The sequence below is a fragment of the Oryctolagus cuniculus genome, chromosome 2, assembly GCF_964237555.1.
Source record: "Oryctolagus cuniculus chromosome 2, mOryCun1.1, whole genome shotgun sequence".
NCBI classification, from domain to species: domain Eukaryota; kingdom Metazoa; phylum Chordata; class Mammalia; order Lagomorpha; family Leporidae; genus Oryctolagus; species Oryctolagus cuniculus.
In genome coordinates, this window is record NC_091433.1 from 147,148,104 (window position 1) to 147,170,263 (window position 22,160).

At 40.4% G+C, this 22,160-nt stretch overlaps 1 long non-coding RNA gene across 1 annotated transcript in view; it reads right to left on the reverse strand.

The window, feature by feature from the left end:
- Window positions 1-21,976, reverse strand: part of LOC138848617 (uncharacterized) — a 30,837-nt gene extending 8,861 nt beyond the window's left edge. The window contains exon 1 of the long non-coding RNA XR_011386636.1: window positions 21,741-21,976. This is a non-coding gene — a long non-coding RNA (uncharacterized lncRNA). The remainder of the gene's footprint in view (window positions 1-21,740) is intronic.
- Window positions 21,977-22,160: the final 184 nt, after the last annotated feature.

Consider the following 22,160-nt stretch of genomic DNA (forward strand, 5'->3'; position numbering starts at 1 on the left):
GGCCGGCGCCGCGGCTCACTAGGCTAATCCTCTGCCTAGCGGCGCCGGCACACCGGGTTCTAGTCCTGGTCGGGGCGCCGGATTCTGTCCCGGTTGCCCCTCTTCCAGGCCAGCCCTCTGCTGTGGCCAGGGAGTGCAGTGGAGGATGGCCCAGGTGCTTGGGCCCTGCACCCCATGGGAGACCAGGAGAAGCACCTGGCTCCTGGCTCCTGCCATTGGATTAGCGCGGTGCGCCGGCCGCAGCGCGCTGGCCACGGCGGCCATTGGAGGGTGAACCAACGGCAAAGGAAGACCTTTCTCTCTGTCTCTCTCTCTCACTGTCCACTCTGCCTGTCAAAAAAAAAAAATTTTTTTTGAATCTGTAGAAAAATTGCATGAACAGTAAAATAGAACTCTAGTATGCCTTTCAGCTTGATTTACCAGTTGACTTTCTCATATTTGCTTCCACTCTCTCTCCAAATCATTTGAGACTAATTGGCAGACCACAAAAGGACGTACATTTTAAAAGCTTTTGACTCACGTTGCCAGAATGCAGTCCAGAAAAATTTTGCCAGTGTATATCTTAGCAGTGAGCAAAGTTGTGTTCCCCCAGTTGCCTGCTCGTCCATTCCTGGGCAAATACACGGTATTAATTACTGTAGCTTTAAAACATAATATGTTTTTATCATCTGGAGGGTCAGTCTTAATTTCTTCTTTTCAAAAATTGTATTGACTTTACTTAGTATAGAGTTGATCTTCTGTACATAAAAGTAATTAAAAATGAATCTTAATGAAGAATGGGATGGGAGAGAGTGTAGGAGGTAGGAAGGGAGTGGAGATGGGAGGGTGGGTATATTCCAAAAGCTATACCTATGAAATTTATATCTGTTAAATAAAAGCTTTTTAAAAAATTGCATTGACTAATCACTAAGGTACATTTAAACATCGCTTTTGAAGATTTGAGACGTTTCTATGAAAAAAGTCCTTATAAGTTGTGTACACATATTGGAAACATTTATGGGTAAAGTAACATATCTGAGATGTGCCTCAAATATACCAGGCAAAAACAGACAAAATGCAAGGGAGGGAACTAAAAATAGACAAAACTGTTAAAGCGAAACAGTGATAATTATTGAAGCTAAGTCATGTGTTCAGTGCATTATTTTCAGTATTTTTATGTATGCTTAAAATTTCCATACTAAAAGGTAAGAGAAAAAGAGGTTCCCTCAAATATTTCATTGAAATGATAGATTAAATTAGAATTCCTTGACATTAATTTTACATAAAATCTGGTTTTGAGTACTCAAAATATATTTACTTATTTGCTTAATCCCAGAATACATATAAAGTAATTTTGGAATTGCTAACACATTCAGTTGTGAAAAACAAATTTCTTAACTACATATATTTGTGCACAATTATTTTTCTCTTTCACCTTTAGAACAGAGGTTTGCAAGCGTTTTCAATAAAGAGCCAAGTAGCAAATATTTGCAGCTTTGTGTATTTATGACCTCTGTTGCAGCTATTAACTCTGCCATGAAATGCAAAAACAGACTTAGACAATAACAGAAATGAATGAACATGGCTGTATCTAATAAAACTTACAAAAATAAATGGTGAGCTGGATTTGGACCAAAGAACATAATTTGTCAATTGATGCCTTAGAATGTATAGTGAAATTCTGCTATCCAAAATTACTTGACATATCTTTTGTCTTTCCTAATTCCTTCAGTGTGGTTCTATTATCTGTTTGTAGCACAGTTGGGTTCATCTATTATTGTTTGCATTCCATTTTGGGGTGCCTCTCACACTCTGGTTAATATTTTTGAGTATTGGGGCCAGTACTGTGGCGTAGCAGGTAAAGCAGCCGCTTGCAGTGCCGACACCTGATGGGGGCACTGGTTGGAGTTCTAGCTGCTCCACTTCCAATCCAGCTCTCTGCTATGGTCTGGGAAAGCAGTAGAAGATGGCAAAAATCCTTGGAGCCTTGCAAGGCTGTGGGAGATCCAGAAGAAGCTCCTGGCTCCTGGCTTCAGATTAGCCCAGCTCCTGCCATTGCAGCCATTGGGGAAGACCTCTCTCAATCTCTCTCTCTCTCCCTTTCTCTCTCTCTCTCTCTCTGCCTCTCCTTCTCTCGGTGTGTAACTCTGCCTTTCAAATAAATAAATAAATCTTTATTAAAAATGTGGGGTATATAAAAACATTAATGTAGTTCTGAAAGTCAAAACTATACAAATAGTTCCCTCACAAAATGCCAATTCCCTTTTACTCCTCTACCCTGTTCCCACTCCTTCCTTCTTCTCTTGCCCCCACCTTGCAGGTAAATTGTGGACTGAATGTTTGTGCCCTCCCAAAATCCATTTCTTGAAACTCTCCTCTCCACAGTTGTGGTTTTAGGAGACAAAGACATACGAGATAGTTAGGATGAAATGAGGTCATGATGGTGGAGCCCTTGGAGTGGGATCAATGCCCTTTAAGAATTTCAAGAGAGCATCCTTCCTTCTGCTTTCTGTCCTGTGCTGATACAAGGAGAATTTGGCAGTCTGCAACCCAGAATCCCTCACCAGAATCTGATCATGCTGCCGTCCTGACCACAGTCTGCCGACTTCCAGATCTGTGACAGACAAATTTCTATCGTCATAAGCCTCCTGCATGCGATCCTTCCTGTATGAATAAAGGGAAAACAACAAGATATTTGTGTGTCTATGGCTTAAACCAATCTCATTAGCTTCTGGCTTATTCCTGCCTTTCCTTCCCTTTCCTTTCTGCTCCTCCCCTTCCCTTCTCCTTTTTCCACAAGCAAACACACAAATATCTTATTGTTTTCCTTTTATTCATACAGGAAGGATAGTATTGTATAAATGCTTTTTAAAAAAAGATTTATTTAATTTATTTAGAAGACAGAGTTAAAGAGAGAAGTAAAGACAGAGAGAGAGGTCTTCCATCTGCTGGTTCACTACCCAGTTGGCCCCAACGGCTGGAGCTGCGCCGATCCGAAACCAGGAGCCAGGAGCTTCTTCCAGGTCTCCCACGTGGGTGCAGGGGCCCAAGGACTTGGGCTGTCTTCTACTGCTGTCCCAGGCCATAGCAGAGAGCTGGATGGGAAGGCAGCAGCTGGGACTAGAACTTGCGCCTATATGGGATGCCAGCACTTCAGGCCAGGGCTTTAACCTGCTGCGCCACAGCACTGGCCCCTGTATAGATGCTTTTTTACAGTTTGCTTTTTTCAGGTAACCATAGACCCTGGAAATCCATGCATGTTGATTTATGGAGTTCTTACTTACTCTCCTTTATAGCTGTTCCGCAAGTTCATCTGTGGCGCAGCAGGTTAAAGTGCTGGCCTGAAGTGCTGGCATTCCATTTGGGTGCCAGTTCTCATCCCGGCTTCTCCTCTTCCAATCCAGCTCTCTGCTGTGGTCCTGGAAGGCAGCGGAGGATGGCCTGGGTCCTTGGGCCCTGCACCCATGTGGGAGACCTGGAAGAAGCTCCTGGCTCCTGGCTTCAGATTGGCGCAGCTCCAGCTGTATCAGCCATCTTGCGAGTGAGCCAGCAGATGGAAGACCTCTCTGTCTCTACCTCTCTCTGTGGCTCTGTGTTTCAAATAAATAAAATAAATCTTAAATATATACATACACACACACATATACACACACACACGGGATCTGTCAAATAAAAAAATATATATATATATTTACAGCTCAATGAACTCTTATAAAACTGAATACACAACTGTAACCACACCCAAGTCCAGAAACAGAGTATTACCAGCATGCCCAAAGTTCCTCTGTGCTCTTGTCCCACCTCCCTCTCCCAACTAACCGCTATCCTACTTCTTCTTTTTTAAAGAAAGCTTTTATTTAATGAATACAAATTTCATAGGTACAGCTTTAGGAATATAGCAATTCTTCCCCCCATATCTTCCCTCCCACCCCCACTCCCATTCCGCTTCCTACTCCCTCTCCCATCCCATTCTTCATTAAGATTCATTTTTAATTATCTTTATGTACAGAAGATCAACTCTATACTAAGCAAAGATTTCAACAGTTTGTACCCCCCCACACACACAAAGTATAAAGTACAAATTTTACCGTTAATTCTCATAGTACAACTCATTAGGGACAGAGGTTCAACATGGGAAGTGCACAGTGACTCCTGTTGTTGATTTAACAACTGACACTCTTATTTATGACATCAGTGATCACCCATATCCTACTTCTAAGAGTAAAGATTAGTTTTAGCTATTTTTGTTTTTAATATCAGTGGGATTATACAATACATACTCACTTGTGTTTTCTTTCCTTCAACATTATATTGTGAGAATCATCTATGTTGTTCTCTGTAGATCATTCATTCTTACTGTTTTATTATATTCTATTTTGCATGTTTTTGTGGACAGCATTTAAGTAGTTCTCGCTTTGAGGCTGTTACAAATAGTGCTGTCATGACCATCTTCACATATGTCTTGAATATACACAAGTATATATTTCCACTGGATATTTACTTAAGAAGAGAATTACTGTGGCATGAGATATGCACATGTTTGGTTTTAGTATATGCTGCTGAACAGTATCAATTTACACTCCCACCAGAAATAGGAGAGCTGTTTTCTCCACAGCCTCGTCAACATTTGGTGTTTTCATTATAGCCTTCAGGTGGGTGTGTAGTGGCATGCCACTGGGATTCCAATTTGCAGTTCCCTGATGACTAGTGAGGTTAAATACCTTTTCATATGTTTATCATTCATTTGCATAACCTCTTTTAAGAAGTGTCTGTTGCAGTTTTTTGCCTCTTTTTCTATTAAGTAATCTGTGTGTATGTGGCTTTTTTAGGACTCTTAATATATATTCTGGATTTGCATTGTTTCTTGATGTCTTAGATTGGGTTGTCCAGAAGAAGACCCTGAGATGAAAATCTAGTGCCAAGATTTATTACAAAAGTGCTCCCTGGACAAAATAATATGGGAGCATAAGAAGCAGGGTAAGGAAGGAGAAAAAGCCTTGCAAATGTGCAATTGCAAGCAAGATCCCGCTTAGAGTAGCATCAGCCTGATCCCATCGTGGAACTCTGGAATGTTACTTATGCCTCAGAGTTAGCTCCAGAATGAGACAAGGGAGCTGGGCTTTCAGATAGGGATAATTCAGACTCCTAATTCTGCTACATGCCTATGAAGGGGATGATCTTCAAAGATATGATGCTAACTGAAATAAACCAGACACAAAAGGACAAATGTATGATTCTGTTTATGTGAGGTATCCAGAGCAGTAAATTCATAGGAACAGAAAGTAGAATAGAGATTACTAGGGGCCAGGGGGAGGAAGGAATGGTTTGTTTGTTATTTTTTTTTAAAGATTTATTTATTGGGGCTGGCGCTGTGGCATAGTGGGTAAAGCCACCGCCTGCAGTGCCAGCATCCCATATGAGTGCTGATTTGAGTCCCAGCTGCTCCACTTCTGATCCAGCTCTGCTATGGCCTGGGAAAGCAGTAGAAGATGGTCCAAGTCCTTGGGCCCCTGCATCCACGTGGGAGACACGGAAGAAGCTCCTGGCTCCTGGCTTTGGATCAGCGCAGCTCCGGACATTGAGGCCAACTGGGGAGTGAACCAGTGGATGAAAGACCTCTCTTTTTCTCTTTCTCTCTGCATCTCCTTCTCCCTCTGTGTAACTCTGACTTGAAAATAAATAAATAAATCTTTAAATGTATATATATACATACATACATATATATATATATATATATATCAAACATGTTTTACCCATTAGTGAGTAATGCCAGGCTCTGAACTAAAATCCATTTACTCCTCTTCTGATGATAGGAGTATAGCTGGTGGCATGGGAGGACTAAAAATAAATGATATCTGAATGAGTTGTCTCTTACATGATTTGAATAGAAGTTATATGTGCCATCACTTTACCCTGGCTGCAGAGGATGAAGCCCAAGAATGTAGACTCTGCAAAAGGAGGGAGTCCAGAGCTCTGAATTGCTATTTGGAAGAGAGATGCCCCCATAACCTGAACATCATTAGCCTTGGACTCTTCAATGAACTAGAAATAAATTTATGTTGTACTAAGCCATTGAGGTTTGACAGGTTTTTTACACCATGCTGTAACCAAATTTATACACTTGTGAAAAACAAAACCATGAAATTTTAAGACTGTGCATGATATTTGCCTTGGTAAATACACTTCTGAGAATTTGTTGTATAGAAGTAAGAAATGATGAAAGTATTGAGCTACAAAAAATTTTTAGAGACTTTGTTTATTTGAGAGGTAGAGTTATACACAGAGAGAGGGAGAGAAAGAGAAAGAGGTCTTCCATCCACTGGTTCACTTTCCAAATGGCCACATCAGCTGCGCTGATCCAAAGCCAGGAGCCAGAAGCTTCTTCCATCTCTCTCAAGTGTGTGCAGGGGCCCAAGCACCTGGGCCATCTTTCACTGCTACCCCATGCCAACAGCAAGAGCTGGATTTGAAAATGGTGCAGCCAGCACACCAGCTGGTGCCCATATGGGTTGCCGGCACTGCAGGCAGAAGCTGGATCTACTACACCACAGCACCGGCCCGAGCTACAAAGATGTTTATGAGTATTATAGTACTGTTTATGATAGAACAAATATAGGAAGCAAGCTGTTTGGCCAATAATTTGGGGTTTTAAATATTTTTTAAATTCTTTTTCCATCTAATTCAAAATTACATTCTAAAAGTTTAGTTACTGACATGTATATATGGTTCTGGTATTCAGTGTAAAAAAATAATATAAATTGTGAAATGATCACATGTGTGTGTGGCAGTTTGAAAAAAGAGTAGGTAGGTAGAATTAAAAATTGTTTTTCTTTTATTTCTCCCTTCTCTCTTCTATCTTTATTGTATTTGTCAATAGTATCTGATTTTCCTGTAGTAACACAAGTTTTTACAAGTCACTTATATAAGCATCATAGTTACATTAATATTAGTTGTATCAAAGGTATTAAAATGTATAATAAGAATTGAAGACACATATGTGAATTATTGTATATAACACAAAGTATTTTGTATAATACATGTTAAGTTTATGCATTATGATCACATTATCACATTAGTGGTATTTGATATGTTTTTATCCTTATACTATGTACTACTTGAGATTATGCTTTTATCCTCTACTCTTAGCACATGGCTACAATAGAATTTATGAATGAGTTGAATTTGAAGGGAGGATAAAACTTTGTATGTAGTAGTCCTTTATAATATGGAAAATATCTGGATGGTGTGCATGTTTGATTATAACATAAGACTGGTGGTTTTTTCCTTTCTTTTTTTAAAGATTTATTTATTTATTTGAAAGTCAGAGTTACACAGAGAGAGAAGGAGAGGCAGAGAAAGAGAGAGAAAGACAGTCAGACAGTGAGAGGTCTTCCATCTGCTGGTTCACTCCCCAATTGGCCGCAATGACTGGAGCTGTGCCGATCCAAAGCCAGGAGTCAGGAGCTTCTTCCGGGTCTCCCACATGAGTGCAGAGGCCCAAGGACTTGGGCCATCTTCTGCTGCTTTCCCAGGCCTTGGCAGAGAGCTGGATCGGAAGTGGGGCAGCCAGGACTTGAGCAGGCACCCATATGGGATGCCAGCACTGCAGGTGGCAGCTTTACCTGCTAGGCCATAGCGCTGGCCCCAGTGTATTTTCTTTAGGATTTATTTATTTATTTATTTGAAAGGTAGAGCGACAGAGAAAGAGGGAGAAGATTTTCATCTGCTGTTCCACTCCCCAGCAGGCTGAGCCGGTTCAGGCTGAAACCAGGAGTCAAGAACTCCATCCTGGTCTCCCAGATGGGTCACAGGAACTCAAGTACTTGAACTATTCCATGTCTCCCAGAAGTATTAACAGGGAGCTGGATTGGAAGTGGAGTAGCATTGCAATGTGGAACGCTGGTGTCCCAAACAGCCGCTTAATTCCCTGGACCACAATGCCCACCCTCTGGCATGTATTTTTATATTACCAAACTTAACAAACATTTCAGAGAATGTTAAATATTTTCAACACATTAAATACTTTCAGCAATTAAAATAAAATACATTTTCAGGAAATAAAATGTAATTTCATTCCTTTTCCACCATAGAGTTGAACAAGTTGCTGGATTGATGGTAATGTTTACAAACTCCTGTTACAACTAAGTTCATGCAGTCGGTATTGGAGTAGGCGGTTAGCCTAGCAGGAGGCCAGCCTTCCACATTGGAGTGCCTAGGCTTGACGCCAGTCCCAGCTCCTGACTATCTCCTGCTAATACAGACCATGGGCAGCAGTGGTGATGGCTCAAGTAATTGGGTTCCTGCCATGCTCATGGGAGACCTGGATAAGGTTCCTGGCTCCTCCAAAGTCCAGCCACACCCATGTGGAGTTCTTGGGAGTGAAGCATTGCATGGAAGCACACACACTCTCTCTCTGCACACGTGCGTCTTTGCCTCTCAATTAAACAGAAAATAATAAACAAAAATCTTGTAAAATGTCAGTATTAAACTTGTGACCAAACAACCAGCACAAGTTGAAATGTTAAAACTGTAGCAGGAAGAACTTCTGTTTGGTTTCTCTACTTGCAGTCTCACTTCTTTCTAATCACCCATTATAGTGCTGCTAGAACTTTGTCTTTTTAAAGAGAAATGTGATCTCACTCTCTTGATTTAAAAAAAAAAATACTTCAAGTTGTTCCCTATTGCTGGTGCTGTGGGATAAAGGTCAAGTTCTTCAGCGCTTGAGTTTCTTCTTATGTGACTTCAGCTTTCACTTCTTGCCATTGTCTACCTTTGGAAATAACATTCTTTGGCCACATAAAACTGTGCTTGGCTCCCCAAATACACTATTCTCTTCTCTACCTTGGTGCTTTGCTTCTTTTGTTCTTCCCCCAGAAATTCTTTGTATTTCCCTTTGAAGGCCTGGTTCAGAAGTCACTTTTCTGTGAGGGCTTTCTTTACTTACCATTAACAGTGAACATTATTTCCCCTTCAAGTAGTACACACTAGGCACATTGCACCATTTGCAAAACTTAATTTGTTTTCCCTAGCACACTATAAAGTCCCTAAAGGTTCATGTGTCAAAAAGAAACATCTTGGGGCCAGTGTTGTGGTATAGTGGGTAAGGCCACTGCCTGTGACACCAGCATCCAATATAGGCACCGGTTCGAGTCCTGGTTGCTCTACTTCTGTTCCATCTCCCTGCTAACGTGCTGAGGAAAGCAGTGGAGGGTAGCCCAAGCGCTTGGGCCACCCACATGGGAGACCTGGAAGAAGCTCCTGGTTCCTGACTTTGGTCTGCTCCAGCCCCAGCCATTGCAGCCATTTGGGGAGTGAATCAGCAGATGAAAGTCCTCTCTCTTTTTATCTCTCTCTTTCTAACTCTCTCTCTGAAACTCTGCCTTTCAAATATTATTATAAATTTACCAAAAAAAAAAAAAAAAGAGGGGCCAAATTATGGTGTAACAGGCAAAGCCACTGCCTGCAATGCTGGCATCCTATATGGGCTCATATTCATGTCCCGGTTACTCCAATTCCAATCTAGCTTCCTGCTAATGGCTTGGGAAAGGCAGTGGAGGATGGCTCAGGTGCTTGGACACCTGCTTCCCGCATAGGATACCTGGAAGAAGCTCCTGGTTCTTGGCTGCAGCCTGGCCCAGCCCTGGCCATGTGGCCATCTGGGGAGTGAACCACCTAGAGGAAGATCTCTCTTTCTCTCCCTCTCTCTCTGACTCTCCCTATCTCTAACTCTGGTTTTCAAATAAATAAATAAATGTTAAAAAAAGAAACATCTTATTCATTTTAATATCCCCAGGGCTTGGCATGTAATAAATACTCAAAATGTGTGTGCTGACTAAATGAACAAAGAAAATGCCCTAAGGAAGTTTGCCTACTGGACAAAATGCCTTTGATAAAACTGTAGACTAACACTGCATCTAAGACGTGTGGATGGTGCCTCTCACAAGCCCAGGAAGCATCAGATGTCATGAAAAGATTATTTTTGAAATATGTGGAAATTTTTTGGTGCATATTAATTTCTTAACACTTGTTGGTGTTTTTTATAGTATTAGTTAAGATGGAAGTTTTTAGTGAAAAAGTATGGACATATTATGTTATTTACAGTTCATTATTAGGTGTTATTTACAGAAATCCTGGTAACACCAGATCACTTACTAAGACAAATAGAATTCTACTTTCTCCCTTCTCTGTAGCCAAAGATGCTCTACAATCTAGTTGTACTCAGTATCTGACTCCAGTCTTATTTATGCCTTTATGTTGTGTTTAGCATTCAAGAGTACAATGAAGAGAGAGTGAGGCATTCTTTTCATGATTCTGCCTCAGATTGGGGCCCATGTTTAAAAACACATGATATATATGCCAGTAAGTAGACACAGATGATGTTTTGTAGAGGTGATCATCACTATACCATCTGCCAGGTTTTGCAGTTGGTTAGAAAAAGAAAGAAATTAGTTTGGCAGGACTTGCTCTGTACAAAATCATGTTGATTTTTGCCAATTCTGTGTAATTTGATATGCTTTTGTAAATTGAGTAAGAGAAAACTGCTTTCACATTGTATGGCAGGAAAAATATGGTCATTGTCCTTATGACCTTTGTTAAAAAAACATATATTCAAGTATAAGTCAGTTAGGGCTGTAGTTTATATAGGAGACATTGAAGGCAAACCAGACAGCTGGTTAACCAATTCAGAACTGCCAAACTCAGAAGTGTTTGTGGCTACCACAATATAATTGATATACTACTGCCATGTCTTAAAATAAAAAGGTGGTGTTGAGATCTGTAGCTAAGAGTAGACTGCATTCTGGGATCAAAACAGTGCCAATCTAGAGTGGCATTTGGCCTGGCTGTTAAGAAACCCACATTCCATAAAAAAGTGTCTGGGTTTGAGTTTCCAAATTATCTCCCAATCCCAGCTACCTGGTAATAAGCACCCTGGGAGGCAGGAGGTGATGGCTCAAGTGGTTGGGTTCCTACCACCCATATGGGACACTTAAATTGAGTTCTCACCTCTTGACTTCTACCTTACCCAGTTTTGATCAGTTTACATTGTATTCATGTGTTGAATATTGCACTGTAGCCTCAAAAATGTTCATATGGATGTTATCTGTTAATCACCAAAAGTATTCATGGAAAATAAAAAAGAGACTCAAGTAATTTGTTCACCACAATCAGCTTAACTTTATTTTGTTTTCTTTTAAAGATTTGTTTATTTATTTGGCAGGCAGAATGAACAGGGTAGGGGAGAGGGAGAGTTAGAGAGAGACAGAGAGAGATATCTTTCACTGTTTTTTTTTTTTTAAATCTATTTATTTGACAGGTAGAGTTACAGACAATGAGAAAGAGAGAGAGAGAGAAAGGTCTTCCTTCCATTGGTTCACTCCCCAAATGGCCACTATGGTCGGAGCTATGCTGATCCAAAGCCAGGAACCAGGTGCTTCCTCCGGGCCTCCCATGTGGGTGCAGGGCCCAAGCACTTGGGCCATCCTCCACTGCCCTCCCGGGCCACAGCAGAGAGCTGGACTGGAAGAGGAGCAACTGGAACTAGAACCTCATGCCCATATGGGATGCCGGTGCCGCAGGCAGAGGATTAATCAAGTGAGCCTTGGCGCTGGCCCCTCTTGCACTGTTTCACTCCCAAAATGGCTGCAAAAGCCAGGGCTGATCCAGGCGAAAACCAGGAACCCAGATCTCTCACTTGGGTGGCAGGGGCCCATGTACTTGGGCCATTCTCGGCTGCATTCCCAGGTATGTTAGTGGGATCTGGATGGGAAGTGCAGCAGCCAGGATGCAAACCAGCACTCTGAGGAGGGATGCCAGCATCACAAGTGGCAGTTTAACACATTGCACTATAATGGCGTCCCCTGTTGTTTTCTCTTGAAATAATTTCTTTAGTAGATTACATTTCCTGCTGCTTAAAAATCAGATTCATTAAATGAAAGCTATGAAAAATAATTATTTTAACAAATTTTTCATTCAACAAATATAGAGCACTTATTGTAATCAGGACACTGCAGAGCATTGATACCATGTAAAAAAATACCAGTTAAAAAAATCAATTAATGCCTTGAATTGACAGATTGTAGACAGCAAACTATATGCCGTGAATTTTATGGAGGATTTTTAATAGACTTATCTGTTCTCCCTGTTTCTTCATGACATTGTACCAAAAGTTTAAACTTCCACTCACTTGAAAAGAATTGCCATCTTGTGTGGCTATCAGGAAATCTATAGAAATGGTTCTAGGTGTTAACCTTTTCAGTTTTCTCTTGGGGTCTCTACTCCATTATCACTCTGTACTTCTCTTTGTCACAGAGGTTGACCAGTCTATTTATTTATTTATTTTAAGATTTATTTATTTGACAGGCAGAGTCAGAGAGAGAAAGAGAGAGAGAGAGAAAGAACGAGCTTCATCCGCTATTTCACTCCCCAAATAGCAATGGCCAGAGCTGGAACCATCCGAAGCCAGGATCCAGGAGCCCCCTCCAGGTCTCCCATATCAGTGCAGAGCCCCAAACACTGGGTCCATTTTCCACTGCTCTCCCAGGCACACCAGCAGAGAGCTAGATCAGAAGTGGAGCAGCCAGAACTTGAACCAGTGCCCAAATGGGATGCTGCCACTGTAGGCGGAGGCTTAACCCACTCTGCCATGGCACTGGTTCCTATTTATTTATTTTTGAAAGGGTCCTTAGTGGGGGCCGGCACTGTGGCGTAGCAGGTAAAGCTGCCGCCGGCAGTGATGGCATCCCATATGGGTGCCAGTTTGAGTTCCAGCTGCTCCACTTCCGATCTGAATCTCTGTTATGGCCTGGGAAAGCAGTGAAAGATGGCCCAAGTCCTTGGGGCCCTGCACCCGTGTGGGAGACCTGGAAGAAGCTCCTGGCTCCTGGCTTCAGATTGGTGCAGCTTGGGCTGTTGCGGCCACTTGGGGAGTGAAACAACAGATAGAAGACCTCTCTTTCTCCTCTCTGCCTCTCCCTCTCACTGTAACTCTGCATTTCAAATAAAAAAAAAATAGATCTTTAAAAAAATAAAAGGGTCCTTAGCTTTTATTTGATTTTTTAAAAAGATTTATTTGTTTATTTGAAAGGTGGAGTTACAGAGAGGGAGAGACAAAAGCAGAGAGAAGGTTTCCATCTGCTGGTTCACTCTCCAAATGGCTGCAGTGGCCAGGGCTGGGCCAGACTGAAGCCAAGACCCAGGAGCTTCATCTGGGTCTTCCACTTGAATTCAGGGTCCCAAGCACCTGGGCCATCTTCCACTGCTCTCCCAGGTGCACTAGCAGGGAGATGGATTTAAAGCGGAGCAGCCAGGACTCGAACCAGCACCCATATTGGATGCCGGCACTGCAGATGGTGGCTTAACCTGTTATGCCACAGCGCTGGCCCCAGTTTACCAGTTTAGATTGCATTGTCTGTGGTTTCTTGTTCTCTGCTTCCCGTGGGTTCAGCCAGGAGAGAGGCACTGACCAAAAATATGAGTGAAGATAGATATTTATTTGCCTTTCTTCTGCATTGTGATTACAGCAGTAACTCCATGCTCTAGGAACACAGTCGTGCCAGAAGCTCTTCTAAAAGTCCAGGTCTTCTAGAGTCTGGCGGTAGTTTCCTTCTCTGGCTCCTTCAGGCCTGGTGTTGAACTCTATTCTTATCTCTGATGCTTCATCACCCCCTCTTAGTTCACTTAACTCCCCACACCCTTCTAAGTCATCTGTTCATTACACTCTCTTCAGTTAAACACTTAAAGTGTGTTCCCTGTTTCCTAGAAGAATTCAAGAAAATTTCCAAAAATAGTCTTCTTCCCAGGGAGAAGAATTCAGTAGCAAATGATGAGAGAGTAAAAACGATTTGAACTACATCAATATACTAAGATCATGGAATTCAGCTTCTAACCAATTTGTATACCCCTTCTTTAATTCCAGAAGATAATAACAGAATATAGTTTGAATGGTTAGTTTATTTATAAAGTTAATTCATTGGGGGAAAAACATCAATCTGTTTTCTTTTTTTCCCCCATTTATAACAAGTATATTCAATTAGTTTATAGGTTGACAAACTATGGCCTTGGGGCCAAACTTGGTCCACCATCTCTTTTTGAAAATACAGTTTTGTTACAACACAACCATACCTATTTCTTTACATTTGCCGTAGTCTATGGTTAGAGTTGAGTAGTTGCAACAGAGAATTTACTGCCCACAGAGACTAAAATATTTATGATGTGGACTTTTACAGAAAAAAATTTGCCAACCTCTCTGAACTAATTGATTGAATGATATATTTGACATTTTATTTTTTGACCTCATTTAGCTATAATTTTGTGTCTTGTATGCTCAATATGGCTATCTTGCACATAGCTCAATAAATGTTGATTAAGGAAGAAAGTGGGAACACACTGACAAATATAGAACTGTGAAACTTGTCAGAACCAAAGCAGAGTCACTTTTGTCAAACCCTAACCAAAATAAGTAAACAAATAAACCTTGAGGTTATGAAGGTGCTAACAAGAACAGTCTCAAAATATTGCCACAACCTTGCCCGAAGGCCACTGCTACTTTACACAAAAAATACTTCGGTGAGGGCATATTGCCAACAACTATATTTTTTCTTTTTTTTTTTTTAAGAGGATTTATTATATTTATTTGAAAGACAGAGTTGCAGACAGAGAGAGGTAGAGACAGACAGAGATCTTCCATCTGCTGGTTCCTTCGCAAATGGCTGCAAAGGATGAGGCTGGACCAAGACAAAGCCAGGAGCCAGGAGCCAGGAGCTTCATCTGAGTCTCCCACGTGGACATGGCTGCAGGGGCCCAACTTAGGCCATCCTCCGCTGCTTTCCCAGGTGCATTAGCAGGGAGCAGGATCAGAATTGGAGCAGCCTGTATTCAAACCGGCTCCCGTATGGGATGCTACTATTAGCAGGCAGCAGCATAACCCATTACGTCACAACACCAGCTCCAGCAGCTATCTTTTCAACCTAAGACTGACACCAGATTTGTTTTTGATCCTATTGCCAAGGATTATTGTTTCTAAAGAATTTATGTAATCTTCCTCATTTTGCCTTTAAACATTTCCCTTCACTCAGTACCTTCAAATATACTTACTATTTTTAAGACATCCACATTCTGCATTGCAATGTGCCCTAATTATTTCCAAAAAAATACAATTATGCTTTAGAGACTTTCTCTCTTTGTTGACAGAAATCACAACATCAACTATACTACAAACCCAGAGTTTTATATATGATCATGGGGATTTGGTGTATGATGTTTTAAAAATTGTCAACCTTGCAGTTTTATGTGCACAATATATTATATGTTTTAATCATATTTATTGACTAATTCAAGTTGAGAGTCATGTTCAAACTTTAATTGTTGCTGTGTTTTCTAATGGCTTAGAGTGGCATAGTTCTTTAAAATATTATGAAAACATTACAGCAATTTATCAATCTGAGTGATAGAATCACACAGTATTTTTTTAGTTTCTTCTTTAGATTTTGCCATATTTTCTAAATTATACCACAAAACATATTACTTTTATAATGAGAAACTAATTTTACTAGTATGAAACATGGTTAGCTCAATGTAACCAAATGTTTAATATTGTCATCTTAGTTGCAGAAACCAAAATTCATGGAATAGAACTGAGCATAAGAATTCTTCTCAAGCAATATTTTAAGAAAATAATCAATTAGCATACAATGATTGAAAAATGGGAAATAAAATCATCTAAATTGTAAACTTCTAAAAAAGCTTTGTATGATTTTGGATTTTCAACAACAGAATATCAAACCCATGGACACTTATCAGAATGTACACCTTTATATATCTCCTTACTTATTGTCTGTCAACAAAAGGAAGAAAAATGTCTGGCTATCCCCACTTGTACTATTTATTATTTGTAATTTGTAACATGATAGTAGATCTGTTTTTTCTAAAATTTTATATATTTTATATTTATATCACTGATTTATCTTAAATAGAATGCTGTATGACAATTTCATGTCATAACCTAAACATGGTATTATTATAACCAATAACACCCAGTCTGTATTTCTTTCATTAGGTGGTCTTAAGGTTTGTGCCACGCTTTATCATAACTCTGTGGCCTGTTACAGTTCTGTGGTCTTTGCCATGAGACTAGTGGCCACTACATAGAGTGTTTATCTATTTTATTAATGATCCATCATCTGTTTTGACATGGACTAGGTTATGTTTCTATTAGGTATCCCTGATGTGTGTCTCTAGGGTAGATGGAGGTGGATAAACAGTAGAGATGGGGAATAGGCTTACAATCAAACCTTTCTAAGGCTTATTTTTTCACCTCCTACAAGTCTGTTTTACAACATTTGTCCTTTTCTGTACACTTTTATTTTTCCCTTTATCTATAAAGTTTCCATTTGCTTAGTATTTTGTCTTCCATCCGCAGCATCATAAATAGGAATGAGTTACTACCTATTGCATAGATTTGGAGAATTAAAGCAGAAAAATGCAAAGACAAGGACTGATTACATGAGTCACACCCTGAAGGTGTCTTTCATTGACCAATAGTTTTCAAGATTATTTCATTATATACCATAGCAACCTAGTTAAAGAATTACAGTAATGGAGCTGTTGCTGAGGCATAGAGGGGTAAGCCTCCACCTGCGGCCACGGCTTCCCATATGGGAATCAGTTTGTGTCCAACTTGGTCCTCTACCAATCCAGCTCTCTGCTTATGGCCTGAGAAGATGGCCCAAGTGCTTGGACCCCTGCACCTGGGTGGGAAACCGGAAAGAAGCTCCTGGCTCCTGGTTTCAGATTGACCCAGTTCTGGCTGTTGCAGCCAATTGAAGAGTAAACCAGCGAATGGAAGACCTTTCTGTCTCTTCCTCTGTATGTGACTCAAATCAATGAACAACAACAACAAAATCTTTAAAAAAAAATTACAGTAGCATTGCACTTAATCTAAATAAAGACCAGGAACTTGAAACTAAGCAAAAACATTACACCAAGAGACATTTATGCCTAACAGGTAGCCATTAACTTTACAACTGGGAAAGCCCAGCAAAGCCTTCATTCTGAGATTAATTCTGGGGAGGGAGGGGATTTGGCCTGGTGGTTAAGACACCAGTTAAAATGCCTGTGCCCCACTCTTGAATGCCTGAGTTTGATCCCCAGCTCCAGCTCCTGACTCCAGTTTCTGGTCAGTGCATGATCCTGGAGGATAATGATGTTAGTTCAAGCAATGTTGTCCTTGCCATCCATGTTTACATTCTCAGCTCCCAGCTTCAGTCATCTGGGGAGTGCACCATTGGATGAAATCTTTCTCTTTCTCTTTCCTTATCTTCCTCCCAAATATGTGAATTTAAAAATTATTTTAAATATTAATTATTTCAAGTGGTTTTAACAATCTATGTATCCTAAGCACACAGAAAATTAGAAGTAGCAAATCGAAATGGAGACTATAGGATATTGTCAGATGTAAGAGAAGATAGGAAAACTATTTGAAGTAAAGAAAACTTAAAAAGTTGGCTATTTGAGCTTGTGAGTGCATTCTTGAACTTCTTAGGAGCTTCTGAATATACCACTATATTAAAAGCATGATACAATCATTTTGGTAATTGTGATGCTGTAATTTCTTTTAAGAAAAAGGCAATTTATGGTCAGAATATGCTGCTCAATAAACCAGAGACAATTATGACACATTTTTAGATTTCCATCAAAATGATACAAGATGAAGAACTGTTTAGATGTTAGGAGGATAAATATTATTATATACTAACTGAGAAATAAAATATTTCATAATATGATCTAAGCTTTCCTCTAAAATAAATTTTTATGGATTTGGGCAAAAGCTTTCCTGAACACTATTTTATGACCTCAATGTCCTGGGGGAAAATACTCTACCTCTTTTAATTCGATGGCATGTGGTAATCTCTGACTAAAGTCATTAGTTAATTGGAATAGTTTTCAGAAGTTACTCTGCTGTGAGTGCTTGTCAATTGTTGGAAATTTGTTCACCACAGTTGAAGGAAGACTCTTTGATCTATTGATGGAGAGTGCCCACCATTGCAAGGCACTGCCCTCAACTTGAACAAAGATGAAAACAACAACATCACTCCAGAGAAGAGCATGTAGGCGAATGCATGTCATTCAGAGAAAGCTGGAGGCAAGAAGTGGAGACTAGATACAATGGAAGCATAAAAGAGGGAGTGGTGAACTCACCCAAGGGTAGAGGAATACTTCACAGAGAGGTGGCACCTGACTCCTGCCAGATGAGTGAGAGTTAGCCTGGCTAGAAAACAGGGAAGAGTATTCTAGATAGGGGTGGTTAATAATGTGTAGAATCACAGACAGATGGAATTACAGTGAATCTGATGTGATTCTCTTTACTCAGAACACAGAATTTGGGCATTTGAGAAGAGCAATTGATTCTGACCTAAAAGGAGGACTCCCTTCCCAATCCCTGCCATCTCTTTCCAACTTTGTTTTACTCCATGCAGTCGAGATATAGGACAGAGCTACGAGTCAACTGGTCTAAGAAGATACCCGGAATGAAACCATTGTCCCAATTTGACAGCAGAGGTAACTGGCGCTCAAAGAAGTTAAGCAGCCTGCCTAATTTCTCTATTTCTGTATTATACTTCTTTTAAAACTATGTTGGGTGATTAAAACACATGACTTCCATATTCTTGGGTGAATTTTAAAGTACTGTTTGTTAGATTAAGAGGGCTCTTTTGAAAAGTCTGAGATTGGATTTCTTGATGACATTTGTAAGGAATCTTGATGAGGCCATGGTGGTATTCTTTTTTCTTTTTTAAAGCAAGATATAATTTACATTCCATGCTATTTAGCCATTTAAGGAATGCAACTCAATGGTTTTTAGTATATTCACAGAGTTGTGTATCTGTCACCACAATAGATTTTAGCATATTTTCATTTTCTCAAAAGAAACCCTTTAACCCTAAAGCCATCACCCTCCCTTTCCTCCTCAGTCTCTCCAGCTTCAGGCGATTACCAATGTATTTTCTGTAGATCTGTCTCTTTTTTTTTAAATTTCTTAAAATAAATTCTTTAAAGATTTATTTATTTATTTGAGAGGCAGAGTTACAGACAGAGAGAGAGGGAAAACAGAGAGAGGTCTTCCATTGGCTGGTTCACTCCCCCAAATGGCTGCAACAGCCAGAACTGAGCCCATCCAAAGCCAGGAGTCAGGAGCTTCTTCCAGGTCTCCCACATGGGTTTCAGGGGCCCAAGGACTGGGGCCATCTTCTACTGCTTTCCCATGCCACAGCAGAGAGTTGGATCAGAAGAGGAGCAGTCAAAACATGAACTGCTGCCCCATATGAGATGCCGGCACCGCAGGCAGAGGCTTAATCTACTATGCCACAGCACCAGCCCCTATCTATCTCTTTTGGAAATTTCAAATACAAGAAGTCATATAACACAGTATCCTTTGTGACTGACTTTCACTTGGCATGATGCTTTCATGGTTCATCCACGTTGTTTCATGTCTCAGAAGTTCATTCTTTCTGTCAAATAGTATTCCATTGTATAGATATGCTACATTTTATTTATTAATTCCCCAGTAGATGGCCATTTGGATTATTTCTACCTTTTGGATATTATAAACATGATGCCATTCTGCTATATTTTATTGTAGTAGGTTATAAACGTGATTAGTTTTGCAATCTAATCTAACTTAGAAATATTTGTTACAAAATTCGACAATGGAGTCTACCTTCTAGTGAGTCTGCCACTTTTTATATTATAAATCAAGAAAGATGTGGGTAAAGGAAGATATTTCTGCTTTTGGTAAGTGGGCAGTGTTATATATGTGGATAATCTCCAGGGATGAGCTTTCATTATAACACACAAGGGAGATTCTTTCTCTAGTGAGTTCTAAATGGGATCATGATCCATTCCAACCATTTAGTGTCAAATTATAAGAGAGATGAGCAAATAACCTAGACCCTAACCAGATGGGTACGGTTTTTCTGAAGGCCTTTCCTTCTGGCTTTGACGTGCTAAGAAAGGATGACTTCAGGAAAAAAAACGTCTACAAATTACAAAGCAAATATCCTTTGAAACGATCTTGAGAAATATCTTCCTAAGTGAAATGAGGATAGGAAACTTTTGAATTTCATCTTATAGCACGTTGCAATTCAAACGCCATTCAATTGTGTATAATGTACAGTCTCTCTTTTGCCAGACAGAGAGGTTTCCTGATTGTACTCTTGAGATATTATAAAGCATTTCCAAGACTGCTGTTAAACTAGAGAATTGTGAATTGGTAGGTTTTCAAGTAAGTTTCTCCAGACCTCAGTCTGGTCTAAAGTTTCCTGTTTTTACAATTAACTCCTCATGTTTCTTTGTTGAGTGTGTGTGTGTGTGAGTGAGTGTGTAAAACCTAAAGATAGACCAGGAAGCATCTGGGCCATCTGGCTGTAGAGGGGAATCCAGATTTCTATGGCTGGGTACTAAATGTATATTGGATAAACAATGCTGTCTTAATATCCAACTCCTGTGCTAACCCTTCAGTCACCATCACCATCTGCACTTTCTGTTAGTACTTTCTGGGTTTTCATCTGTGAATGAGGTAGGTGGCTCTGTCTTGGGAAAAACTCCTGCATAGGCATGGAAACTTCCATGTCGTTTTGTCAAGCTTCTGGAGGATTACAAAGAAAAGTGGACATGTCAGACACTGGGTACTAAAAGCAATGCTTCCTTCTTGTTGCATTCCACTCACCATAGAAAGAACTGTGATTAAGAGAGAGTCATCAAGAACAAAAGGAAAACATTGTGAGCCACCAGGATGACACCAGCCTTGTGTATTGGCCAGGGCCGTGCGAAGTTCTACTCTGTTACCACCTAAAAAAAGTCACATGAAAACATCCTAATTGTAATTAAGATCATTTGATAAGGACATGTGTTTCTGTTTCCCAAAAGCAAGATCCTTTCTCATGTAACTGAAGTAGGAGAGCTTTCATTTGAAGTTTCCTCCCAAAGATTCTTAATTTTAGGGGGAATAATGATGAAGACAACATCAACAACACTTATAAAATATTTCTATAAGCTGCCATTTCATTGAACTGCTTTACATATAAAGAAAGTGAAGCACAGAGCAGCTTAGTAACTTGCCTAGTCTCACAGAGCTAGTGAGCATTGGAACCATGCAGGAGAACTCCAAGCCCAGGCTCTCAACTACCTAATTAACAAACTGTGCTGTTTCTTAATTCAGTGCTATGACAAAAACATTCTCACTGCTAATTTAAAATAGTATGCAAGTATTCAAAGTAGATGTTTATGTAAGTGCAAACATAGCATACATTGTCAAACTATAACGCTATGCTTTCTCAAAAAATGTGTTTTACATGCCCATTTTAATCTCAAGAAAAAGATCTTCATTTCTCTTTGAAATGAGGAGTAACATTTGATTTTGCTAGGGAACTGTTAAAATTATTTTGATGGTTCCAGCCGTGCATAGCATAGAGATTTATAGTAAATATGTAATCTGTTTATTTGTCGCCCAAGTTGGATGACTTCCAAATGTTTCCTCTTTATAGCTCTTGATTTGTTTGGATTTTTTTCAATGGCCAAATCGTCACACACACACACACACACAAAAATGTCTAAATCACGTTTGCTCTTGTCAGGGAATAGCAACATGCTGAAAGATAGATTTGGTTGTTTAAAAATCCTACCACATTTCACTTGCATTCCATGCTTTAGAGGGCTGGATGTTAAAAAAAAAAAAAAAAAAGGAAAAGGAGAAGAAAAAAAGAACTAACTTGTGGCTCGCGTCCCTTTGCCCTTCGCTGAAGTCAGTTTTCCCATTCCATTCTGTTGGGGAGCAAGCATGCTGAAGAGATCAAACCAAACTGTCCGAAAAAGGCTGTCTGCATCCCTCATGTTTAAAAGAGAAGAATTTCGTTCCCCTTCCTTCACACATCAAAGAAGGCACTCGGGGAGGAAATAAACCATAATTAGGCACGAGTGAGCGAGCAGACAGACCCTTTCCTTTGCCTTCGCCATCCCCGCCCCCCGCCCCTGGCAACCATCCTGGGCGCTAGCAAGGCGCCGGCCACCGCAGCAGCTGCAGCGAGCGCGGCCCCGCGCCCGCGCCCGTCTCAGAATCTGGGCGGCGGCGGGGCCAACCCGGGAACGCGCTCGCCCGGGAGCGCGCTCATGCAGCGGTTTTCTTCTCCCAC